At 46.4% G+C, this 25,933-nt stretch overlaps 1 protein-coding gene across 5 annotated transcripts in view; it reads left to right on the forward strand.

Moving 5' to 3' along the window:
* LOC105491339 (zinc finger homeobox 3) overlaps positions 1-25,933 on the forward strand; it is a 482,043-nt gene that overhangs the window by 347,534 nt on the left and 108,576 nt on the right. The window lies entirely within an intron of this gene.

Raw genomic sequence — 25,933 nt, forward strand, 5'->3', positions numbered from 1 at the left:
GTAAGCACTCAGAGATTAACTTATTAATAACACTTCTCTGCATTTTATAAAATGATTATATATGCTTTTAAAATCACACTGAAATTCAGCCTTTTTTTTTTTTTTTTTTCTTAAAGACAGGGTCTTGCTCTGTCACAGAGGCTGGAGTGCAGTGGCACAAACACGGCTCACTGGAGCCTTGACCTCTTCGCCTCAAGTGATCCTCCTGCCTCAGCCTCCAGAGTACCTGGAACCACAGGCATGCATGTACCACCACACCCGGCTAATTTTTTTATTTTTTGTAGAGACTGGATCTTGCCATGTTGCCCAGCCTGGTCTTGACTTCCTGGGTTCCTCTTGAGCCTTGGATCCCAGAGTGCTGGGGTTACAGGTGTGAGCCGCTGCACCTGGTCTCAGTCTTGAGAGGTGGCAATTCTGTTTTCCTCTTGAGATCTGGTTGGGTGGACAGGTTTGAGCAGAGGCCCACCACGCTGATCCTGGACACTGGGTGTCGAGAGCTTTCTGTTTGATGTGTTCTGCGAATCCAGATGTTGATGAAAGATCTGCTGTCTGCCCAGTCACTGATGGGATCAATATAGTATTAGAATTTGTATGGTGTGATTCTTTATTAGTGTCGTTTTTTTAAAGGCAAATTTTTGCAGTTGAAACAATGGGAGAACAAAGGACAGGGTTAAATGGAGGAGAAATAAATGCCAGATATTTGGAGAATCCAGTGTGGGGTGGGTGTGCAAGTAGGGGACATTTGTTGCTTCCTACACACTTCATCATCTTTTCTCTGTGGACAGGATGATGGTAAAACTCAGTATTGGAATTTTGAATTTTGAATACCATAGGTTACTTGTTAGTTTATGTGTGTTTTTTGTTGTTGTTGTTGCTTGTTTGTTTGTTTTTAGATGGAGTCTCACTCTGTTGCCCAGGCTGGAGTGCAGTAGTGCGATCTCAGCTTACTGCATCCTCTCCCTCCCAGGTTCAAGCAATTCTCCTGCCTCAGCCACCTGAGTAGCTGGGACTATAGGCGCCCACCATCACACCCAACTAATTCTTGTATTTTTGGTAGAGATGGGATTTCAACATGTTGGCCGAGCTGGTGGTCTCAAACTCCTGACCTCAAGTGATCTGCCTGCCTCAGCCCCCAAAGTGCTGGGATTACAGGCATGAGCCACCACACCCAGCCTAGCCTATGTTATTCTTTTGGGTAAGAACACAGCAGTTCTTATCTAAACATTCCTTTTTCCTTTCTTATTTCTCTAGAAGCAAGAGCTTCCTTGTTTCTTTTTAATGTCAGAACATCAGATGTTTAACAGTTGGGATTAAACAAGCCCACGAGTGGATATTTGCAGGTTGTAGATGGGGGGCGTCATGGGCCAAGTTTCTCTTCCGAGTCTGCTTGCTGATCGCTTTTTTCCTGACCTCTGAGCTTTATTGCTTTGTCACAGTGAACCCTCAGAATAGCAGAAAAAGTAAATGTTTTTGGGGAAAGTTCCAAGTTTGTAAGTCTGTGGTAGATAGGGGCTGAGACAGGAGTAAGCATTATGGTCTGTGGGTTGTGAGCATCTTCCATGCCTGTTCATAGAGAGAGAGGTCCTTAGCCCTGCTCGTATGTTCTGGATTCTCTACCACACTATAGAGATAAAGGTGGACTGTCTTCTGTTGAAAACCCTCCAGACCATCTTGGTTTTGTTGGGCCTCCTTAGCGTTGTCACTCAGAATGCCACTGTGGGAGTGCCATGGTGCTGCCACATTTTAACTGCCCTGAAATTTCACAGTTGTATGTCAAGAAGCAGGATAGCAGAGAGGTCTCTAGACAGCATGATCTCTAGAGCCAGGGGGCCTGGGTTCAGCCCCCGCCTCTGTCCCTTCATAGCTGTGTTAACATGAGCAAGTGATTTAACCTCTTCGTTCCACATTTCAGCTACTGTCATTTGGGAGGATTGTTGTAATCCGGTGCCATCTCATTCATCTGGCTGTGGTGGGGATTAAATGGGCTAATATCTGTAAGTGCACAGCACCTGGCCTGGCACCGTGTGGGTCCTGAAGCTCTTGGCATTGTTTCATTTGCATTGTCGAGAGCCCAAGTATGCAAAACAAAGACAACAAACTCTGACTTCCTAGATAGACATTTCAGCCACCTCTGTTTGCATGAAGAGAAGTTTATCTCTTTTATGAGATATTTTTATTTTATTAATGGCGTAATAACCAGAAGGTGAAGCTTCACTCCCCTGCTCTTAAGTGCAGGCTGGGCTTAGTGACTCCCTTTTTAATGAGTAAAGTCTGGAGAAGGAAAAGTGTTAACTTACCAGTGGAGAAACCTAGCAGATGTCACCCGAACAAAGTGATCAAGGTCAACATCACCAGTGATGGGTCATGTTGATGTCACGAAGCCCCTGATGTGATACGATGGATGGGAAGGGTCTTTCCCCTTGGTGGCATTCTCTCCAGAAATCTGTAATCTCAATCTAATTGTGAGAAAACATCAGACAAACCCACACTGAGGGGTCCTCTGCAAATACCTGACCTGCCCCGGTCAAAAGTGCCCAGGTCTTTCAGGACAAGGAAAGACAGAGTGGAGGCGATGGAGGAGAATGACATTTCAGTGCTATGCAGGGACCTGGTTTGGATCCTGGATCAGAGAAAGGCCTTGAATGGAAAACCTGATGGCATCTGAAAAAAGTCTGTACTTACTTGGTCATAGGATTGTAGCAACGCTCCTTTCTTTGCTTTGACAGTGTCCCAGCTGTTAAGATGGAAGATGTTGATGTTAGAAGCGGCTGTGTGAAGGGCACGTGGGAACTCAGTGTATCTTTGCAACTCTTCTATGAATCTGACGTTACTTCAGACACAAAAATTTCAAAACCAGAATTCAAAAACCAAGCCTGTTTTACAAATCTTTAATTAGGGCTGGGCGGGGTGGCTCACGCCTGTAATCCCAGCACTTTAGGAGGCCAAGGCGGGCAGATCATGAGGTCAGGAGATCGAGACCATTCTGGCCAACATGGTGAAACCCTGTCTCTACTAAAAATACAAAAATTAGCCGGGTGTGATGGCGCGCGCTTGTAGTCCCAGCTGCTTGGGAGACTGAGGCAGGGAAATCGCTTGAACCCGGGAGGCGGAGCTTGCAGTGAGCCGAGATGGCCCCACTGCACTCAAGGCTGGTGACAGAGGGAGACTCTCTCAAAAAAGAATAATAAAATAATAATAAAAATCTTTAATTTGTTTAGAAGAAAAGGAAATAAAAGTGCAAGCCCCATTCCTGCTCCCCATTCACCCCTATCCTACCTCCCGAGGACAGTGACCCTTAGGAGCTGCTGTTTCTCCCAGACCTCTAAGTGCATGTAAACATTTTTATTAAAAGTCTGAAAAAGCCTTTTTGACTCCCATTCTGATCATATGCCTTAGAAGCTTCCAACCTTTTAGCTTTCCTGCAACAATTTTCCAAATAAGTTTCTTTTCAGACGTATTTTGGCTCTTCCGTAAGACTTATTTAAGAGCAGCGTTTGCCCAGTGCTTAATTTTGTTTCCACTCGTACCTCGAACCCATCCAGGTCCCATTTATATTGCCACTGCCCTTGCCAGTCTTTCTAAAGCCTCCCAAATTAGCATCATCTGAGAATTTAATTAACTGGCTGTTTACTAACCCTCTCCTTTCAAGATAATTAATGAGGATGTTAAGTGACACTGGGCCTGACATTGCTCCCAGCGGCACCTGAGCAGACACCTACCCGAGCGGAGCCTGGCAGGGTCGAGCTCCTGCCTTTGTCTACCCTTCAGCCAGCGTCTGGACTGCATGGCCACGCTGGGTGCTGGCAGCGATGGCACATGTTTGCTGAAAATCAGCCTTTCCTGCCTTGCCTTTTATCCTCTCGTTTTCTGCTTTGTTAATTAAAAAGCCTCATTTTACTTAGAATGGAATGCTTATTTTTTATGTTATTCCCTAGACAGCGTCTACATTACCGGGCTTGAAATTAAACTAGCCGAGAGAGTCCGGAGTTACAATTCCCTTTTGTTTCTAAAGTGGCAGTGTGACGTCTTCCACATCCCTCTCCCCCTGCCCTCGGCTTTCTACTTAATCCAGGTAACTAGATGTGATTGTTGGTCCAGAATTCAGCACCATCCACTAGAACTTTCTGTGATGATGGAAATGTTCTGTGATCTGCGCTGTCCAATGTGGTGGCCACCAGCCACACGGGGCCATCGAGCAATTGAAACGTGGCTAGTGTCACCGAGGGATTGAACTTTTCATTTTATTTAACTTAATTTAAATTTAAATAGTCACATGTGGCTAATGGCTGCTATATTGGCCAGCCGCTGTGAGTGATCTTTTATCTGCCTTGGGTTATCCGTGGCGGGTCTGAAATGCCCAGCCGTTTCCATACCTTCCCCAACACTTTGTTTCTCTGACCGAGAAGGTAAACTGATTTCGCCACTGCTTTCAGCAAGCCCTAATTAGGAAGGTAAGTTTTCCGAAGGAAAAAGATGTTACTTTCTAAATCCAAATGTAAATGACTTGGATTATCCGTGTCACTGAGCGCTTCATTCATGCAGATAATTGAGAATTGACAGTGTCCTTTTCCCGCAATTACTTCCTGATAGTTCCATGTGTTACAATGGGGGAAACATGGAGCTGTTTTTAAATAGCTATGTTAATGTCCTCATTAATTTTACCTTTTTCTACCAATTAACAAATATTAACTCCTGTGGCAGAATTAAGCTGGCTTCCCTTGTGAAGCTACACTCATTCTCGACCCCCTTACCGCCTGAGTCTGGTGAAGCTAAGCTTTTCACCTTGTGTTTTGCAGTGTGCAACCTGAGCAGCAACATGACGTTTTGTAGGGGAATCTTTGTACTGGGTTATTCACAGACTAGCATAGCACGGGGTGACAAACCCCGGCCCAGGACTGGTAGATCCCAGGGTTGACTTCTGTGATTCCCACTTGCCAGCCACATTCTCTTTCCCATTTGGACCCAGGGATTGCGAACCCAGATGCCTGCAGGGGCCACACAGGTATCGTAAGTGGGTGACTGGTGTGGGGCTGCAGGGCTCCTGCACCATCTTGTTTAGATAATTGTTGACATGAGGGAATGTACAGCCAGAAACCCCCCTTTTTAAAAAATGTCTAAAGAGGCAAAAAATCTTGATTGTATGGGAAATTGGCAGATTTTAAAATGTTCTCCATTAATTAAGAATTTTTAAAAACTCCCAAGGGTTATGAAGCTCCCACCTGCAGCCTTCCCAGCCACTGCCAATTTGCCATCTCTAGATTATCTCTCTCCTGTGTCCATTAAACAGAGGAGAAAGCCATCTGCCATGCCGCCATCCGCTGCCTAATGTCTCAAGGTGCTTGTGAGAATCATTTGAGCTGTGTAATGGCCAAACCCTTTGAAATCTATGCAGCACTATGTACATGTAAGATGATGTTATTGAGAAGACCCTTAAATACTTCATTTTTCTCAATCCAGATTTCCTGACCACTTGTTCTTAGATGTCAGGATCCAAGATTCTTGGATGTCCTAGCATCTGCTTTTAAGAGCATCTTAGGAAGGAAGCAAGAGCATGGCATGACGCAGGGATGACAATGACCTGATTTTTCACCTTCTCATTTTTTTCCTCCCTGGCTGTTTAAAACTGGATAGTTTTCAGCTACCGGAAGGTGTAGAGTAGAAGGCTACATTTTTGTTGTTGTTAGTAATTCCATCACTAGATTCGCTCAAAGTGGTGTCAGTTACAGGTATTGTTAAGCTCTGAGTAAATGTTACAACCTTAACCATTATTCCTGTGGTGTTATTTACCTTGGTTGTAGAGTGGGATGCAGAACGCGAGAACCAGTGCCCTGTGACTGAGAGCACATTGATGAGAAAGTTATGTTGGAAAGCCTGAAAACAAGGAGTGAAGTTGAATTGTTCTGAAGTCATTTCATAATTCAAAGTTAAATGTTTCTTAAATAGGTGTTGACTTTCAGGTTGAAACAGCTTATTTTCATATGAAGTTTGCAAGTCTGACTTAATTTTTTTTTTTGAGACAGGGTGTCACTTTGTCACCCAGGGTAGAGTGCAGTGGCACAATCTCGGCTCAGTGCGGCCTCAACCTCCCAGGTTCAAGTGATCCTGCTGCCTCAGGCCCCCATGTTGCTGGGACTGCGAGTGCACGCCACCATGCCCAGCTAATTTTTTATTTTTATTTTTGTAGAAACAGGGTTTCACCATGTTGCCAGGCTGGTCTCGAACTCCTGAGCTCAAGCAATCCTCCCACCTCAGCCTCCCAAAGTGCTGGGATTATACCGCACCCGGCCTGAGCCTGGCTCTTAACTCGAGTTTTGAAAACTGTAAGAAACTTATTTTGCTTATCAAAGAGTGTGTGTGAGAGGATGTGTGTGTGAGAAAGAGAATGTATGTGTTCCCTTCTTTATTGAGAGCAGGTGCGTGATTTTTCTAGATGATTGTATAAATTTGTTGTGAAGTTTTAGGTCAGGGAACAGCATATCACTGCCAGAAGAGGGAATCCAGCCAGCCATTTGTCTTCATAAATAAAGTTTTATTGGAACACAGTCATGCCTATTCTTTTATGTGCTGCCGTGGCAGAATTGAGTAGTCGAGACAGCCATGGTACGGGCCGTAAAACCTAGGCTTTTTACCCTCTGAATATTTACAGAAAGTTTTCTGACCCCTTGCCTAAATTTTAGAAACGTGCCTTCCAAGAGGCTGTATTTTTATGAATTCTAGGGAAACTGGGACTAAAACATTATTCTCCCCAAACCATTCTTCAGGCAGTTGTTGTCAGGTCGGTGGGCTCTGGCTTATTTCTGTGATCGTAAGAATTTGCTTATTAGATGTTGAATGCAATGGCCCTGGTTTCATGGTAACTAAACCTGCATCCGCGTCTCGCTAATGTACTGCTAGTCATTTTATTCAGCAGACCGAGTAGCTTTCACTGTTTCTATGGGAAGGACAGTGCTCATTAGTGGATGTGCTCAGCCTTCAGTTTAGCTAAAATCTGAATGCTTTCTCAACCTGAAACAGTGGGTATTATTCTAAATGTTAAGTAATATGGCTCTCTACAAAGACAAAGTGCTTCCCAGTCATTATTAGCTGCTTCATCATCGTTCCTCATGATGATGCCTTGAAGTAGCTTCTCGTATCGCCGTGCTGATTTTAGCACTGGAGCAGGGACGGGAGGGTAACTTGCTGAAGGTCACATAATAACAAAGCCCGATGGCAATTTGTGTCATCGCATGAGTCATGTTGGCGTTGGGGATGCAGCTGGCACCAGCGGGACTGACACCCAGAGGCGAGCCAGTCCTCCTAACAGGTTCTTCCCCAGAAAAACCCGCTGATTTCATTAGCAAGGTAAGTGAACGGGCGATCAAGTAATTAATTCCTCTTTGTGTAGACAGTCCTAGGACCCCGATGAAATCAGATGGCAGGGGAGGCTTCCTGAATCTTCAAGTTCCCCTTTCCACCCTTCGTCGCCACCTGAGCAGCTGTTTTCTTTTAATTTTGCTTTATTGTTTAAGGAAGTTCATTCACACTGATTTTCCCGCTCAAGCCTCATGGCCCCTTGTGGGGTAGGTGGCCTTATTCCTCCTTTTACAATGGAAGAGACAGCTCAGTGTCAGTCCTCTTCACCACGGCTGCTCGCTCCCATTCCCGTGTCCTCACTGCAGAATGATGTGGCTCCTGTGTGTCAAGCCCCAGGGAGGAGAGTACAGCATCCCTGCCCTCAGGAACCTTCCAGTCTCGTTGTGGGGTGTGCCACCTACAATAAAGTAGATTACGAGCACTCAGGGTGGCAGTGCCCATAGCCATGCCGAGAGCCCAAGACTTGGAGTTCAGAGGAGAAAGGATCACTGCAGACAGAAAAAGGGTGGGAGGTGAGATGCTTAGAAAGGAGGATAGAATTTGGAGGAGCAGGGGCTGGGCGCAGTGGCTAATGTTGTAATCCTAGCACTTTCGGAGGCCAAGGCAGGCGAATCACTTGAGGCCAGGAGTTTGAGACCAGCTTGGCCAACATGGCGAGACCCTGTCTCTACTAAAAATACAAAAATGAGCTGGGTATGATAGCACAGGCCTGTGGTCCCAGCTACTCGAGGCAGATATGGGAGGATCACTTGAGCCTGGGACTCGGAGGTAGCAGTGAGCCGAGATCCTGCCACTGAACTCCAGCTTGCGTGACAAGAATGAGGCCCCATCAAAAAAAAAAAAAAAAAAGAATTTGGAGGAGCTGGCATGGATGTGTGCACAGGAGGAAGTGGCCTGAGCCAGCGCCTGTGTGCACACACACAACACACACACACACACACACACACAAATAGAGGAGACCTTTGGAAACAAGAGAACTGGTAGAGCTGCTGGCTGGAGACAGGGGTTGTACAGGGGAGGAGTGGTGATAAAGACCCTGTAGTGAAAGGCCTTTCTCACGTACAGAGAATGATGAGGATAATTTTTAGAGATGATTGACGAACACTCATTTTGGGGAGAGATTAGAGTGTGAGGAAAGAAGCAGCGGGAATGTAGATAGCCACATGGGGAATGAATGAATGAATCAAAGCCGGAAGAAAGACCATTATAAAAATATCGGTGCTACCAGAACCTGAGACTGGCTGCTCTTTCCTCTGGCCTTATGCTATTATAGAGTCATCTGGAAAGGTCATCGAAAGATTTGTGTTTTAAGACTTAAGCCTTTAAAATACTTACTAATAAAAAGCGTCCATAGACTAGATTAAGGCTAGCAGAGCAGGCTACTAAATTTGAGATTCCAAAAGGCATCATATGTGCACTGGTGTGATGGTGAGCCATTGACTGCATCTTATTACTGTAGCCCCGGGAGAAAGCACGGCCAGGTCTGTGTCCACGTGCCACTGTGCACGTGTCACATAAAAACTTCCAGCATGCGTGATGTGTCCTGATGCTTTCCACCTGGCAGGGTCTGGGTAGTCCTCCCTCTAGTCCTCGCTTCCACCCACCTCCTTTGCTCCTCCCCATCCCCTGCCATTTTGCTCAAAGAAAATTTTCCTAGTCATCAGTTTGTTTGTTTGTTTTTTTTTTGAGACAGGATCTCGCTCTATCACCCAGGCTGGAGTGCAGTGGCACGATCTCGGCTCACTGTAACCTCTGTCTCCCAGACTCAAGTGATTCTCCTGCCTCAGCCTCCTCAGTTGTTGGTACTGCAGGTGCGTGCCACCATGCCCGGCTAATTTTTGTGTTTTTAGTAGAGACAGAGTTTCACCTTGTTTGCCAGGCTGGTCCTCAAACTCCTGACCTCAAGTAATCCACCTGCCTCAGCCTCCCAAAGTGCTGGGATTGTAGGTGCGAGCCACTGCGCCCGGCCAGCTCTTATGGTGCAGTTTTCTGCAAACTTGATTTTTACTGAAGAAAATTCCTCACAGTTCTCCAGAAGGTTTTATAAACTATCATCTGTGTGGAATGAGATTGATGATGCCCCCCCACCCCGATCCCGTGCCCCCCAGTGAGGTCATCGACCACGGCTTCTTCCTGTGTCATCACTGTTTCTTGGGCCTGTTAGTACAGTGAACTTAATGAGTATAAGCAGGGGATGTTTTGGCCATTGTGGACTGGCCGATGAAAATTCTCCCTGTATTTTGCCCCTTAAAAATAAGTTTTAAAACGTTTTCACGGACCGGCCTCCCAGTCTCATTCCACTAGGAGCTGGAGAGCTGACCAACCGGGAGGCGGCATCTTTGGATCGGATTGCTTGGATGTCCCTGGGAGGGAGCTTGTCGGTGGGTTGGCCAATCAGAAGACTGGGGATCCCGGAGTTTGGGCGTAGCTGAAGAGGGAAGGAATCACATCTGAACATGCAACTCTGACCCCATGTAGAGAATGGTTCATTCCTCCTAGGTCCTAGAATGGAGAGTAGAGGAAGGTGAGAGCCTTAACCACACACATTATAGGACTTGGAGATCCAGTCAGCAGCAGTCTCTGGCAACAGTTAGATTAGGAGGACAGGAAATTCAGGAAGAAAATAAAGTTGTACATGTGATGTGTGTATGAAACAGATGTCCCCCTCATTCTGACTCATCGGAGCTGTAGACAGTCAGACTGTCTTATGTTCTAGGCATGCCTTTGTGGCCACTGCCTTCAAGGTATCTCAGCACTTTCACACCACTCTGTTGGCCTGGGTGGACATTTTATGTTTGGAACTAAAATGTGTAGCACATTCTTTTTATCTGCAAAGGTGTGTGCGGTGAACACTGGGCGCACACATGCAGAATTCTGACAGCCTGAGTTACTCCCTGTGGGAGGCATCTGCGGAGTGTACTCCCTCTTCCTTTCTTCTGTGGTCTTGATCGTCTAGATGTTGCTCAGATATCCAAATCTTGCAATTATTTGTCAGTTTAATAGTGAAAGAGCATAGTGATATTAAACCCATGTAAATAACATAGCTAGGGACGTAGAAGCAATGGAGGAATGGAATGAGGAGGACCAACTCAGTTGTCCTCTGGCTGGGGGACATTGTGGCTGATTGGTGGGGAGGGGCAAGCCCTTTTGTGATCCACATACTAAAAAAATCAAGTCACTGAGTACAGCCATTTAGTGTAATTATCTCCTGGCATTAAATCTTATTTAAACAAGCAATAAATATTAGCAAACATTTTTATTCTCTTCAGCCCCCAACCTCCCATCTCAGTCATCGAGGGACAGAGAGCGCCATGTAGAAATCAAGTGATGCATCTGCACAAAATAAAAGGCCAGGCTTAGTGGCTCATGCCTGTAATCCCAGCACTTTGGGAGGCCTTGGTGGGCGGATCACTTGAGGTCAGGAGTTCGAGACCCACCTGGCCAACATGGTGAAACCCTGTCTCTACTAAAAATACAAAAATACAAAAATTAGCTGGGTGTGGTGGCGGGCACCTGTAATCCTAGCTAGTTAGGAGGCTGAGGCAGGAGAGTTGTTTGAACCCAGGAGGTGGAGGTTGCAGTGAGCCAAGATCGCACTACTGCACTCCAGCCTAGGTGACAGAATGAGATTCCGTCTCAAAAAGAAAAAAAAAAAGAGAATACTTTGTGGTGGGCCCTGATAGGGACCGCCTGGTGGTGTGGGACCCCCACAGGCAAGGAGCCACAGTTCTACCTCAGGTGCAATGCCTAAAGGCTTCCGGGTGGAGGTGCCACCAGCCTACTGTGGGAGATGTGTGGCATTTCAGCATGGGTCAGAGTTATCTGGGAGGGTTTCCCAGCAAGAAAAGGCACTGAGACCAGAATGATCAGAGTTGGTGGGGAAGGTGGGAACTGACACGAGTAATTGCATGTGGAATGTGGAATGTGGAATGGAGCGGAGGATTGAAATCTGAGATGGGGGAAGTGAATTTGAACTGGATTAGATAGGTCTTGAAAGGCAAGCTAAAGACCCAGGAGTAATAATGGAGCCTTAGAAGGATTTTCTTCATTTGTTCAAACTTTCAGCCCACAATTTTAATTTTTTTTTTTTTTTTTTTTTTTTTTTTTTTTTTTTTTTTTTTTTTGAGAAGGAGTCTTGCCCTGTTGCCAGGCTGGAGTGCAGTGGAGTGATCTTGGCTCACTGCAGCCTCTGCCACATGGGTTCAAGAGATTCTCCTGCCTCAGCCTCCTGAGTAACTGGCATTACAGGTGCCCAACACCATGCCCAGCTAATTTTTGTATTTTTGGTAGAGGTGGGGTTTTGCCATGTTGGCCAAGCTGGTCTCTAATTTCTGGCCTCAAGCGATCCACCCACCTTGGCCTCCCAAAATGCTGGGATTATAAGCATGAGCCACCACAATTTTTAAGTCCCTGCCATGGATCAGGAGCTGTGCTGATAACTGAGGAGAGAAAGATTCGACTTGGTCCCAGCCTGTGGGATGCTGTTGACGGTGTGGTGGAGGAGCAGAGGTGGTGTACAACTCACACAGCATAGGAGCTGCTTCCAGTGGGCTGGAGGGCCCAGAGGAGGAAGCGATGGAGCCTGGGGCTTGAGGACGGCTTTGGAGTAGGAGTGGCCTGTGAGCTGGGTCTCTGCATAGTGCAGGGATCTGATCTTTCTAGCTGTATATTTATTTTCTCTTAGTCTGCTGATCCCTTAGAGCTTTCGAAAGACCCAGTTATTTTCATTTTTACTTCAGTCACAATATGAGACCGTTAACTTCTGAAATTCAGTAGTGTGACCCATTTCATGATCTTTCCCAACTAATAAAATGGTGTTGTCACAAGGGCCTCTGTGTTGTTTCGGTTTTATTTTTCCCGGGGGCCTTGCATTCTGGAGCAGATGGGTGGTGGGCTGGAATAAATAGTTCCTCCTCTGAGCCAAACCTCAGTGAAAATAGTTCCTAGCTACCTCTTGGGCATCTGGACTATTTCTGATCCAGAAAGGTCCAACTCTATGCAACGTACAAGAAGGTTATCCCTACTAGAAGCCTGCCCTGTCTAACCCCCGCTGTAAGACGGTGGTCACCAAGTAAGCTTGCCTCAGAATCGCCTAGAGGGCTTGTTAAAAGCCAGATTCCTGGCCCGATCCCCAGAGTTTCTGTCCGTCTGGACAGGGTCTGAATTTGCACATCTGAGATTCCCAGACGGTGCTGTTGCTGTTGGTTGAGGAACCACACTTTGAGAACTCCCTGCTCTAACCCAAGTGTAAAAGGAACTGCTGGATTCTTGGGACCTGCCCTTGGCATGGGCCTTTCTCGACGACCTCTAACGCAGTGGGCACCCTCCTTGAACTCTCGCAGCAGGAACAGATGCACAGCGGCCTCGGAGGAAGGGAAGATGTTGTCCCAGCTTCCCCATAGAGCCCTCTCTGGTTATCCTGGTGAGAACTCAGACTCCTGCAGTGCCGGGCTGGGTGCAGTTGCATTCAAGACTCTTGACTTCCCACATCCTCATCTGGAAGGAATAACCATTCTCAAGACCAAGACTTGGCCTCAGAAACTTGGACATCAGCCTCAGAGTGGTGGTTTTTGTTCCTGTTCAACTTTAGCCCCCGACTGGCCTGCGCGGCTGTCAGACTTCGAAGTTCAGCCTCATCCTCCGTCTCTCTGGCTGTTTGTTCCTAAGCCCCTTCCATGAAAGGCTCCTCAGCCCCCCGTCAGCCCCTTTGTGCTCTGAAAACGGTGTCTCAAAAATGAGGGTGCTCATATTCAGGGACAGCTTGAGATCCTCTACTCCAGGGGATGCTCACAGGTCTTTGCGCTCAGGCCCATTGGAATGATTAATTGGTGTCCTCCACTCTGCCGGACAATTAAGGAAAGCAGGAAAAGGAGGGAAAAGTCTTCAGTGAGACCTAATTTGGCACCATGTTGTTTTCTGTTAATCTATTTTGTTTTCTGTCCGTCTGTCCCCAGGGATGGGTGCCTTGCTGCTTGCTGAAGCATGCATAACTAATGTCCTCATTAAGGGTTGATCTGTTTATCAGGGCCATGCGAGGAAGCCAGCCTGCCAAACCCAGGCGCAAGCTGGGGGCTGTTGCCTCCCTCTGGGCCTCAGCCCCACCTCATTAAGCTGGTCCAGGCTATTGATTGGGAGCCTGTGTTTGGAAGAGTCTTACTTACTCCATGCATTATCTTGACAGATTGATCAGACCTGATTGAGAACCTCTTAAAGGAACGAACAGCTGTAATGGGAAAGTTGGACTCTGTCATCCGTTAGGATGATTCTGGGAGCAAGAAGAACAAGGCTGACATCTTGGAGCAATTGTATTTACAATTAACATGGTTGAAAACGATTGCCTCTATTGATCCCCCCTTCCTGCAATTACAGCCCCATTGTTTACATTCCAGCACTTCAGTTATAAAAAGGAAATTCAATAATTATTGCATTATTTAAAGTTAAAGTGCCACAGAGTTTGCTGGCTGCGCTTGCTGGTTGATTTAACGTTCAGTAAAATCCATGCTGAGCTCTCCATCTTGAGGCCGAACAATATCGGCTTTTAATGAGACTTAAAAAGGGGGTGAGGGAAGGAGGGCAGAACCCAGTGCATGGGGTGTTTGTCTGGGTTATTTATGGGGGAACCCAAAAGCAGAGCTGGGAAATGAGCAGTGTCATCGTTTGCAGAACTGTGGCCCTCTCGCCACGTGGCCGTCCATTCTGCACACAGCCATCTCCTGGCCTCTTGACGCAGACTCCGCTGTCCCTCCTCAAAGAACCATCTGTCTCATTTCACTGTCGGTTCCTTGCTTCCCTCCCACAAGTCTGTCTCTTTCAGCCTTCCACAAAACAAATGGAATTTAAGGAGAAAAAGTGAAATGTCTGCATCAGCCAGAGTGATCGACGCCAGAAGTGTTGATTTAGAGGGAATTTTTCTGCCTCGCCCTGTCACTTTCTCATTCTGTCTTTTAAGAGAAGAATAAAATAAAAAATCAAGCCCCTTGTATGAGGCAGAAGGCAGCCTTGTGAAGGTGCTGCTTACCTCCTGCTTGTGTTGCACCGGCTGCCCTGTCTTCTCTCATAATGAAGGTGATGAGGGTATTTGTCAGCAAATAGTAGGAACTCAAGAGGAGCCTCTGGGTTTGAGCACCAAATTCATGCTCTGCAGCAACAACCAGAAAGTTCAAGAGCATGGGAGGAATTTTAAAGAGCATTTTCTTCTCGCATTTGGTTGAAATTCTTCCGTAGGCTTGGTTCCAGCAAGACATCTGGGCAGGTGCGCTCAGCGGGCTGCAGAGCAAGGGAGGAAAAAAATGATGTCTCATGCTTTGCCATCAAGAGCCACGCTGCCAGCGACAGCCCCGGGAAGTTTTCGAGTGCAGGTGTGAAAGGGGAGAGGAAGATGAATAGAGCCAATTCTGACTTTTATAAAGTATCTGGAGCAGGCCAGTAGCGGGCAGCTGCTTCCGTGTGACTTTTTCATTAAGGAGGTGAATTCTTGTGTGCAGGCATTGCATGATTTATCAAGTGCAGTTTGCTAGGATTTAAGATACTCTTTGGGAAAAGCCAAGTGCAGAGATTTTTGGTCCTGGAAGTTTTCCTCGCTGCAACAGAACATCTCTAAGTATTCCGACTTGGGTCCTTTTTCCGTGGCCATTGCTGTCCTGACCAGAGCATCGGTTCTCAAAGTGTGGTCCCAGACTGGCCTCATCATGACCTGGGAGATTGTTAGAAATGCAGATTCGTGGGGCTCACTTCCGACCCACTGAATCAGAAACCCTTGGGATGGCCCCAGCGATCTAGGGCGTAGCATGCCTCCCAGGTGCTTCCGATGCACGCTCAAGTTAGAGAACCACTGAGCTGGAACACCAATGGCGTCATCCATCACCAAGCCCACCTAGCTGTACCTGCCCATCAGAAGCGACGAAGCAAGATCTGGACTCACAGTAGAAAGACCATGACTGTCTCAAATATTTGGGTAGTTCTTCACGTGTTCCGAAGGATTTTCACATATGTGGAAATTTTCTTATGCGGTTTTAAAAATTGCTTTGAGGAAGACAGGGTGGGTAAAATATCTCCAGTTTACAGATGAAGTAGCACACCTGTTTTGACCAATAGACAACGTGTTTTTTTCTGCTGGATTGACTGTCATGGGATTGGAGACACAAATAAGCAAATTCTTGAGTGGATCTGGAGAATCAGGGAAGTGTCTCCCAGACGATTCAGCCCAGTTCTCCTCCCTTCCCTGCTCCTCACCTGGGGTATTGACAGACATGAGAAAGAACGTGGTCCTTACATTCTGTTATATTGGTGCGCAGATGGGCAAACAGACCCAGTAAACTTTTTTTTTTTTTTTTTTTTTGTGGCAAGGGCATGGGCTTAAGGTTTGGATTCGGGCTCTGCCTACACCAACAGCCTGACTTTGGCAAGTTTTGCACTTCTTGTAAGGGAGAAGGCAGCCCTGTGTGTGTTCAGTATCCTCTGTCCATGTCATAATTCCTATATGTCAGTTTCTTTATTGTCAACCAAGGATTCCTTTTTGGAGCCTGGGGAGGAGTGAGGGTTGGTTGTAAGGAGAGAAATATCAAATAGGTATGTTCAGTAGATGTTCACTTCTATCCCTAATCCTGAAGATTAACTGATGAGAAGTAACATTACTAATAGCCTCACTTATTATGAGGGCTAACCATGTATCAGACACATCGTATGAAGCATTTTATGTGAATTATCCCATTGATTCCTCCCAGCAGTGAAATGAGGCTCTGTTATTGCCCGTGTTTTGCACATAAGGAAACTGTATGTGACTTGCCCTACATGGCACAGCTGGTGAGATTCAGAGTGAGGGTTTTCCACCGGGCCGCTTAATCTAGAGTGCCCCACAAACCATCATTATTGGCAACGGTTTGACATGGAGTTGGATGAGCTCAGGCTAGAGTAGTATGTATATGGCAGCGTATTAGTTCATTCTCACGCTGTTAATAAAGACATACCCAAGACTGGGTAATTTTTAAAGGAAAGAGGTTTCATCGACTCTCCATTCAGCATGGCTGGGGAGGCCTCAGGAAACTTACAGTCATGGTGGAAAGGGGAGCAAACACGTCCTTTTTCACATGGTGGCAGGAAGAGAAGTGCAGAGTGAAGGGGTGGGGAAGCTCCTTATAACACCATCAGATCTCATGAGAACTCACTGTCACAAGAACAGCAGCAGGGGTAACTACCCCCATGATTCAGTTACCTCCCACTGGGTCCCCACCATGATACGTGGGGATTATGGGGACTACACTTCAAGATGAGATTTGCGTGGGGACACAGCCAAACTATATCAGGAGGCTTTTATTTTTGTATGGGGACCTAAATTTGGGAGAGCTGGAAAGTAGTGCTAGGGAAGAAGTACATCTTACAAATGAAAGAAAGCTGCTGCTCCTGATATGATATCCTAGCGAAGAGATGATTGTCAGATTCTGGAAGTTCTAGGTTGTTTCTGAGAGTAGTCAGTTTGAGGTTAGCCTGGTGGGACCCACTTTGTTGTTTTAACCACCCACATACTCCCCTCAGCTTCTGAGCTCTGTGCACACTCACTCAACCATTGTGGAAACCAGTCCTCATTTTGCTTGTGACATTATGCTCTGGTAGGCCCCTTCCTCAGAGTCCTACCATGAAATAAGATGTAGGGGGTGTTCATTCACCATCATATGCATGCATAGCATTTACTATGGGCAAAGCGCCTACACACGCTTTTTTTTTTTTTTTGAGACAGGGTTAATAATTTGCTCCCATAATGGTAAAAATGCATGCCTGATAAATTTCCTCCCCATGTATAAACAGTGGCTCCACACTCCTTTCTGGAGCTCTCCTAACAGAGGAAAGTGAAATCTATTTACATGGAGGCGTCGACATTCCACAAGGATCCATGTTTGTGTTTTTCCAGAAAAGAGTCAAAGCCAAGGCAGATACAACCTATAGACAGGTATAGACTTAGATAGTTATTTTCCTTCTAGAACTTACTGTTTTTCTCAGGGCCACTAATGTTGAGAATTTTGAATCAGGAAATGTGATTTGTGTAAGGGAAAAGGTAGAGGAACGGGAAGTCTTCGCTCTGGCCTTGGATATGGAGAGCGAGCAATCATGGCTTGTTCCACGGCCTAAAGAGCCTGGCCTAGAAACCAGAAACTAGGTCAGAGCAACCCAAATGGATTGATCTAAGGGAACATTTTTACTTCCTTTTACTTTTTTCTTATAAATCATGGTTGGGGCTTCTATCTTATGGTGTCTGCAGGGATCCTACAATGAAATGGAACTAAATTAGCATGTGTCAAGGACGAGAGCTTGAGCAGATGAAAAGCCAGCATTGAACGGAATATACATATATATTTAGGTTGACCTTTCAGGAGTCTTCCTAAAAATGTGACATTACATTTGGAACTATAACGCGATCTCACTGATTAGAAAATTAACCTCCCCCACTCCTGGCTGCATTACCCCTGGAAGGATTTTCTTTTTAATTTTAGGCATTCGAGGTGAACACCTGGGTCTGCAGAGTCTCATGTTCCACAACCCCCTGCAGTCTGTGCAGCGTAGCTTGGCGGCTGTGGACTTGGAACTTGGACTCAAGTCTCAGGCTCTGGTCCTGCTTCCTCCATGCTCAGTGTGACCTTGCAGGCTTCTTTGAGCTTTGGGCTCCTCCAAGGATGAAAGCCAAATGTGACCCACCTCATGGGGTTGTAATGTGAAAATTTAAAAGTGTGTGTGGACCGGGTGTGGTGACTTACATCTGTAATCCTAGCACTTTGGGAGACCGAAGTGGGGGGATTGCTTGAGCCCAGGAGTTTGAGACCAGCCTGGGCAACTTGGTCAGACCCTCTCTCTACAAAAAATTAAAAAATCAGTCAGGCGTGGTGGCACGCACCTATATCCCAGCTACTCAGGAGGCTGAAGTGGGAGGATCATCTCACCCTGGGGAGGTTGAGGCTGCAGTAAGCTATGATCGCACCACTGCACTCCAACCTGGGCGATAGAGTGAGACCCTGTCTCAGACAAGAAAGAAAAAAGAAGTGTGTGTGTAGATGCTTCACCCACAGTAAATGCTCTGCATGCATATGATGGTGAGTGAACACCCGCTATGTCTTCCTTACTTCATCTTATCAAATTGAGGAATTAGCAGACTTACTGATCCCCATCTTCTCCCCATCCCTCTCACCAGATTTGTTAGTGAGATTTCGTAGTCCTGTCCCTGAAGGGAGAAGCTGAAGCTGTTGTGTGCTGTGGTTGCTGTCTTTCCCTGGAGAGGGGTGCTGTGCCAGGCAGCCTCTTCCATCATGGGGCCTCCAGTTCTATGGACTGGGAAGAGTTACAGGCAGGCTGTCTTGCCCGCCTTTGGCCTGACAGGTGTCTTGGGGGTTTTCCGGGACATTCCACTATGGAGTTTCTCCTCTGCTGGGCAGGAAGCACCTGGCGTCTCCTGGAATAGCTGGCTGGCTCAGAGGGGCTGCTGTGGAAATGGAGTTGCCCTCTGTGCCTGTGTGCACAGCACAGTGTGCTAAGAGGGTGGCTGCGGTGTGTTTGTAGTAACAGGTGGTACTCCCCGAGGAAGCTTTGTTTGTGAATTGAGTGTGTTTGTGTGTGTGTCAGAATGTACTTTGTCTATTTCTACTTTAAAGGGGAGGCTTTGACAAAACCTGATCAATATTTTGCATTCCATGCATGAGGAACCAGATGTTAGAAGTTTCCTATCGTTGGGGAGGAGGAGGGAGCTGGGGCCCTTCCAGATTTATAGAAATCAATGTTCTCTGACAGAAGTTGGTTAGTTTTCCTGGGAAACAAGTAACAGGAACACATTTTTTTGATTTTCACGATGAATTATTTTCTAACAAGAGCCCTCTTTTCGTCTCTTTGACTTTCAGTGTTTGACTAGGGTGAACGAGCACAACATACTAATGGGGTAGAAACCCACAAAGTCGCGCAGCGGAGCCTCTGTTCTCTCCCTTCTTTTTAAATGATTAGTTTGCTTTTTGCGCTTGGTGTCACGTGCCAGCCCCTTTATCCGAGGCGCCTCTTGTTGCAGGGAGGGCTTTGCTGTGTTCTTCTCGGTGGACCAGACCTAGAAGGGAAGGCACAGAGGCGGATGGGGGCTGTGAGATGTTTCCGTGTCAGAAGCATTGGAGTGTCATCTTCCAGCGAAACTGAGACGGGATGAACATTTTAAAGCATGAGTAGCCCTAATAGGATTAGGAAGAGGTGCAAGAAAAGGTCTATTTGACCGACGTGAGTGAGCCCTCGTATGAACCCTGGCTTCGTTTCCAGCCATAGCCATTGACCCCCTAACGTGTGCCAAGTTTCCAGTGAATCCAGATGAGGACAGTCTGTTATCCACTGCGCAGCATTTGGAGGACTTGGAGTTAGTTGGGCTCTTTTTCTGCTCCCATTTATGACTCCAACTAGATACTTCCTTCCGTCATCATACTTCTCCAAGATTTCAGAAAGTAAATTCAATTGCCAAGCATAGATGTTTCTTTCTGTGAAAGCTACAGTACCTTTGCAGTTCTTATGATACAGTCTTTTGCAGGTGCTATCTGTTTTTATCTATCTGTCTGTCTATTTATCTATCTATCTATCTATCTATCTATCTATCTATCTATCTGTCTATCTAATCTAGTCTGTTTATGTAGTCTGTCTAATCCATTTATTGAGACAGGGTCTCACTCTGTCAGCCAGGGTGGAGTGCAGTGGTGTGATCATACCTCCCTTCAGCCTCCACCTCCTGGGATCAAGTGATCCTCCTGCCTCAGCCTCCCAAGTAGTTGAGACTACAGGTGTGTGCCACCACTCTTGGCTAATTGTGTATTTCCTTTTGTAGAGACCGGGTCTCACCATGTTGCCCAGGCTGCTGTTGAACTCCTAAGCTCAAGTGATCCTCCTTCCTTGGCCTCCCAGTGTTAGGGTTACAGGTGTGAGCCACCATGCCCAGCCTCCAGGTGCTTTCTTTTTTTTTTTTTTTTTTTTTTTTTTTTTTTTTTTTTGAGACGGAGTCTCGCTGTGTCTCCCAGGCTGGAGTGCAGTGGCGTGATCTCGGCTCACTGCAAGCTCCGCCTCCCGGGTTCACGCCATTCTCCCGCCTCAGCCTCCCAAGTAGCTGAGACTACAGGCGCCCGCCACCACGCCCGGCTAGTTTTTTGTATTTTTTTTTAGTAGAGACGGGGTTTCACCATGTTAGCCAGGATAGTCTCGATCTCCAGACCTCGTGATCCACCCGCCTCGGCCTCCCAAAGTGCTGGGATTACAGGCTTGAGCCACCGCGCCCGGCCTCCAGGTGCTTTCTAAACAAGCAAGTGAGTTGGAGTGGCAGTGATCAAGGAAAAGTATAGTCAGATTTAAGGTTATAGGGAGAGGTTGGCCCAACCAAGTGAGTTTGGGTAGACCCGAGTTCCCACTCTTTTTTGGTTAGCTAGGTTGACCTCGAGCTACTGGTTGGTCTTGCTTTCTCATTAGTAATTTGTGGGAAGATATTGGATTTTCTTGAGTTAGCTAGGAGGCCTCTGTGATTTTCAGTATTCCAGGAAGTATATTCTCAAAACAGTATTCAAGCCAAAGGGGGATGCCCTCATTATACTCTTCCTTATGCTCTTGGAGTTGCTGCTGTCACTGCCTGCATCACCTGCAGGTTAAGTCCCTGGGGTTGGACATACTCTGTGTGCATGTGTGTGCCCGTGTGTGCGTGTGCACACAGTGTCTTCTGTTGTAGACACTTAGACTCGAACTGAAACAAACCCCGCCAGATGGGCTCACCAGCTGCTTTTCGCTGGGTCTCCGGGTGGCATGCATCCCAGCACACTACCCACAGTTGGAGCTGTTGTTTTGTTTTCTTTTTAAAATTACACTCCTGACCCGACAAAGGAGAGTAGGTAGGAATTGTGAGCACAGAGTAAAGAAAATGGAAAAAGTAAAAACAGAACCCGGTTGCCCTCCTCCCCAGCGGGTGAGCTCTGTGATAGAGGCGGAAGGGGTTGGGGAATTCAGGATTTGCGTGGGAGAAAAATTTCCTGCCTGGCGAGGAGAGCAAGAACTCTGAAAGCAGGCAGCTCCTTTCTTGAGTGCACCACTGGGATTTGTGCCTTGGTGGATTCTTCATATATTACAGTGAATTTAATTAAATACATTGTGATCCCAATTGAGGGTATTCTAATTAGCTGGGTCAGGAACAAATTATTCTCCCTCCTCCTCCAAATAAAAACATCCACTGTCTTCTGCGGGGAAGGCATGTTCTTGGCTGACTGACTTGCCCCGTGGAGTGCTCATGGGCCTCTTAGCACACTCCCCACCGCTGCTTTTTATTAGGCAGGTTCCAAGGGTGGGATTCTGGGGATAAGGCCAGTGCCACTTGGAAGGAAAGGAGAGAGGATCTGACCAACGGGGTCAGGGGTTGAGCCGTTCAGGGCCTAGGAAATGGCCGAATGATGTGGAGAAGGTCACAGAGGTCAGGACCCTGCCGCTAGCTTTGGGTCTCTGTTTACTTCTGGTTGGACAACTTAAAAAATAACAAGACACTTGGAAAATCTGGGGAGAACAGGACTTGTCACATGCAGGTAGACATCAGTAGAGCCAAGCAGAAGTTTGGGTTGGGATGTTAGGTTTATGCACAGCTGTTTCTTGGCAACCAAGATATAGTTTATTCTGTATTTTCTTTTTTTTTTTTTTTTTTTAATTTTGAGGCAGAGTTTTGCTCTGTCGCTCAGGCTGGAGTGCAGTGGCACTATCCCGGCTCACTGCAACCTCCACCTCCCAGGTTCAAGCGATTCTCCTGCCTCAGCCTCCCAAGTCGCTGGGACTACAGGCATCCGCCATTACGCTCGGCGAATTTTTGTATTTTTGTAGAGATGGGGTTTCACCATGCTGGCCAGGCTGGTCTCGAACTCCTGACCTCAGGTGATCCACCCGCCTCGGCCTCCCAAAGTCCTGGGATTACAGGCATGAGCCACTGCACCCGGCCCATTCTGGATTTTTTTAAGTGTGTTGGAGAATAAACTTGGAATACAAGGCAAGCTTGGAATTTTGAATGAATCTTTCATGGAAGTTTCTAGGAGAGGACCCTAGGTGTGTTCACTCGACCAGGGTAGGTGGGAGCAGCCACGGCTCCATTTTCTTGTTTCCTCTTTTTCTTTTCTCCACGATTTTTAGTATATGCCCAGTTTCTTGCTAAAATGGCTCTCAAAGTGGCAGACAAAAGAATTCATGGCAGTGTAAGAGATTGTAGTTTACCAACATGAGCTAGAGCGTGGAGTGGATTTTAGAGTATCTTTATCATATCCATTTTTTAAAGTGTGAGTCCCCGGTATGATGTTTATTTCAATCCAGGGATTATACGGTCCTATGACCCAAGAGCCCATGGATTTAAGGACAAAAGACATTTGACATCGTATTTCCATCCAACTCTTTTGGCCACGTTATTCCTCTCTTCTGGCTCAGAGATTGAAGACTCCAGCCATTTGGAATAGAACTCTCACACATCCATATTCAAATTTGATGTTTGAAATTCAATGCCTTATTGTGAGGAAATCCTGTTTCATAGGGAAGTAGTGGGGGATTGGAGGTAAGGCTTTAGTGATTCTTGATCTGATTTCATAGTTTATTCTACCTCCAAAATCTCTTGATGGAACGTATTTCTTTGAATTTCATGGCTATTGTCTCTGCTATCTTTTATTCATTCAGTTTTAGTTGAAGCTTTAATGAATATCATTCTTTTGGTCCTGGTGACCTAAGACAGCAGTTCTTGGCTCCCTTACAGGTTTCCAGCTCCTCGGTTTTAGGACAAACTAAATGGAATATCCTGGAATATCCTGGTCCTGTTTGTGGCTTCTGAGTTCTGAGGGGCCTCGTGGAGTAGTTTGGGGGAAGGGATGTGGGCTAGCTCATCTTCTCCGTTCACTTCTGCCTGCCTTCTCCCCAGGATTGTAACCTCCAGAAAGCACTGCCTCAGCACATTGCGTCCTCCTGACACCCTCTGAAAGGAACCTTATTGCAGAGAAGGCAGTGAAGTTAAATCATTTTTAAAAAACAGCTCAGAGGTCAGGCACAGTGGCTCACGCCTGTAATCCCAGCTACTTTAGGTGACTGAGGCAGGTGGATTGCTTGAAGTCAGGGGTTCGAGACCAGCCTGGCCAACATGGTAAAACCCTGTCTCTACTAAAAATACAAAAATTAGCTAGGTATGCTGCCTCACGCCTGTAGTTGCAGCTGCTCAAGAGGCTGAGGCAGGAGATTGCTTGAACCCAGGAGGCGGAGGTTGCAATGAGCCAAGATTGAGCCATTGCACTCCAGTCTGTGTGACAGGGCAAGACCCTGTCTCAAAAAATAAATAAATAAATAAATAAAAAATAAACAAAAAGCCCCTCAAATTTATCTCCAGAAAAGTAGCTTTTTATCACCAGTTGTAATTTTTCTAATACTTAAGATTGAACTCACTGGTTCTTCCAACACTTTCTTGTTATAGAAATTTTACTTTGTCCAAGGTGCTGCATTTGAGTGTGTGAATCACCCATTTTGGGGGCAGAAGGGATTGTACTCTCTTGGTGCCTGTGAAGCTCGTCGCATTCTTATGTACAAGTTGGCAAGATTTGCTGTGGGATACTTGAGCCAGTTTATGTGATTGAGGACTTCAACCCCCTCCCATGAGTTTTCTGTGACACTTAGTTGGTGCATTTATGTTTCTTCTTCCAGCAAAGTACAAATGTGCTTCTGGATTTTTCACACGTGATCCGTGAACACAGGACATGTGCATGTCAGTACATGAGCCTCAGGGCAGTGTCCCTTGATAGGAAGCACTCAACAGGGCCACTCTGGTATTTTCAGGATTGCGTGGAGTTCAGGGCATTCTAACCATTTTAGCTCGTCAGTGTCTTGCATTCTGAGCTGGGCAAGGATGAGACATCCAAGCAAGACTAGAAACCATTATCCCGGCATAGACATCAGACAGAAGCAGTGTGGGTCAGAAAGGAGACAAGCAACATGGGCAGTTCCGAGATGTTTGTTGTGTGCCTGCCATGGCTCCAAGGGCCAGGTTTGGCTGACTGGGCTGGGGGTTGAGGGCAGGTGGTGAGGAGGAAAAAGGAAGGACACGTAATCACAGGAACACATAAAGCACTCACATGACCTGAATTTCCTCCTTCAAAAGGGTGCTGGGTACGTGGCTGGAGGAGACCAGCCTCAGGTTCTACATCTCTCTCTCCCCTCAACTAACTGGGTTACCTTGGGTCAGTCATTTAAGCTTTTGGGAGTGTTTCCCTTGCTTCATGTGTACCCAATAAAAGAATTCCCTCTTCCCCTAAAATGAATCATTGGAAATGAAGGAGACAGCCTTTCTACACCAGGAGCACATTCATTCTGTGTTAGTCAAAAAGAGTCTACAGCTTTCATTACATTCCTAGGAGACTCAGAAACATTGTGAGTTTTGTTCTTAGGTCGCCTTTAAGTCTTCCTAGCCACAGAAGCCTGGGGACTGCCACCTGTCTGCATGACCTCTTCTATTCTGATACCCCAGACATGAATCCTTTCTGTGCCTGCCTCCTGGGGGCTCTTAGGCTGCCATGCTCTGGGATCAACACTGTGTCTACTAAAAACAACAGAGGACGTAATTTGGATGGTCTGACCATCTGATACACCAACTTACCAATGATATTGGCCAATGATAAGCCAGGTGACTTTGAGATACTGACAGGGAGCTCGTCTGAAGAAATTTATTTTTCTGGCATTTTTTAATCTAGGGGAAAACCTAATTTGGGGTTCTCCCAGTAGACTGTGGTTTTTAATACAAACACTGGAGTTGTCTTGTGAAAAAGCCAGATACTAGCTCTGGCTTCATGTTCCTGACCTAGGGTGCTGTACAGGCAGGATGACCAGAGGCTATTACCTGAACCAGGGTTTGGCTTAACTTTTCCTGTCATAATTTAGTACATTTCTGTAGTAACAATCTAGACCTTGTGGACTATACCATCTCTGTCACAGCTGTTCAACTCTGATGTTTCAAAAACATCCATAGACAGTATGTAAATCAATGGACGTGGTTGTGTTCCAACAAAACTTTATTTACAAAAAACAGGCCGTGGGTTGAATTTGGCCTGTGGGCCGTAGTTTGCCAACCCCTGATCTAACAAGAGAAGGACACTTTAGAGAACAAAAGGGGAAACCTTTAACCTTGCGCCAGGAAAGCCAGTGTTGCACTGAGAGGGCCCATGTGATCAGGATTATCAACATTCTGAAAAGCCACATGGCCGGGGCTGTTTGGGGGAGACAGGAATGGGTATCAGCTTGCTGTGCCTCTTCAAAGAACTGCTAGAGAAGGGTACTCTGGGGAAAACAAAACCCCTCTAAGGAGTCTCACAGATGAAGACTACATTAGTCCATTACTGTGCTGCTACCAAGAACTGCCCAGGACTGGGTAATTTACAAACGAAAGAAATTGACTCAGTTCTACAGGGCTGGGGAGGTCTCAGGAAACTTACAATAATGGTAGAAGGGGAAGCAGGCATGTCTTTCTTCACATGGCAGCAGGAAGGAGAAGTGCTGAGTGAAGTGGGGAAAAGCCTCTTATAAAACTTATCAGGTCTCATGAGAA

This window comes from Macaca nemestrina, chromosome 18 (genome assembly GCF_043159975.1).
Source record: "Macaca nemestrina isolate mMacNem1 chromosome 18, mMacNem.hap1, whole genome shotgun sequence".
NCBI lineage: Eukaryota > Metazoa > Chordata > Mammalia > Primates > Cercopithecidae > Macaca > Macaca nemestrina.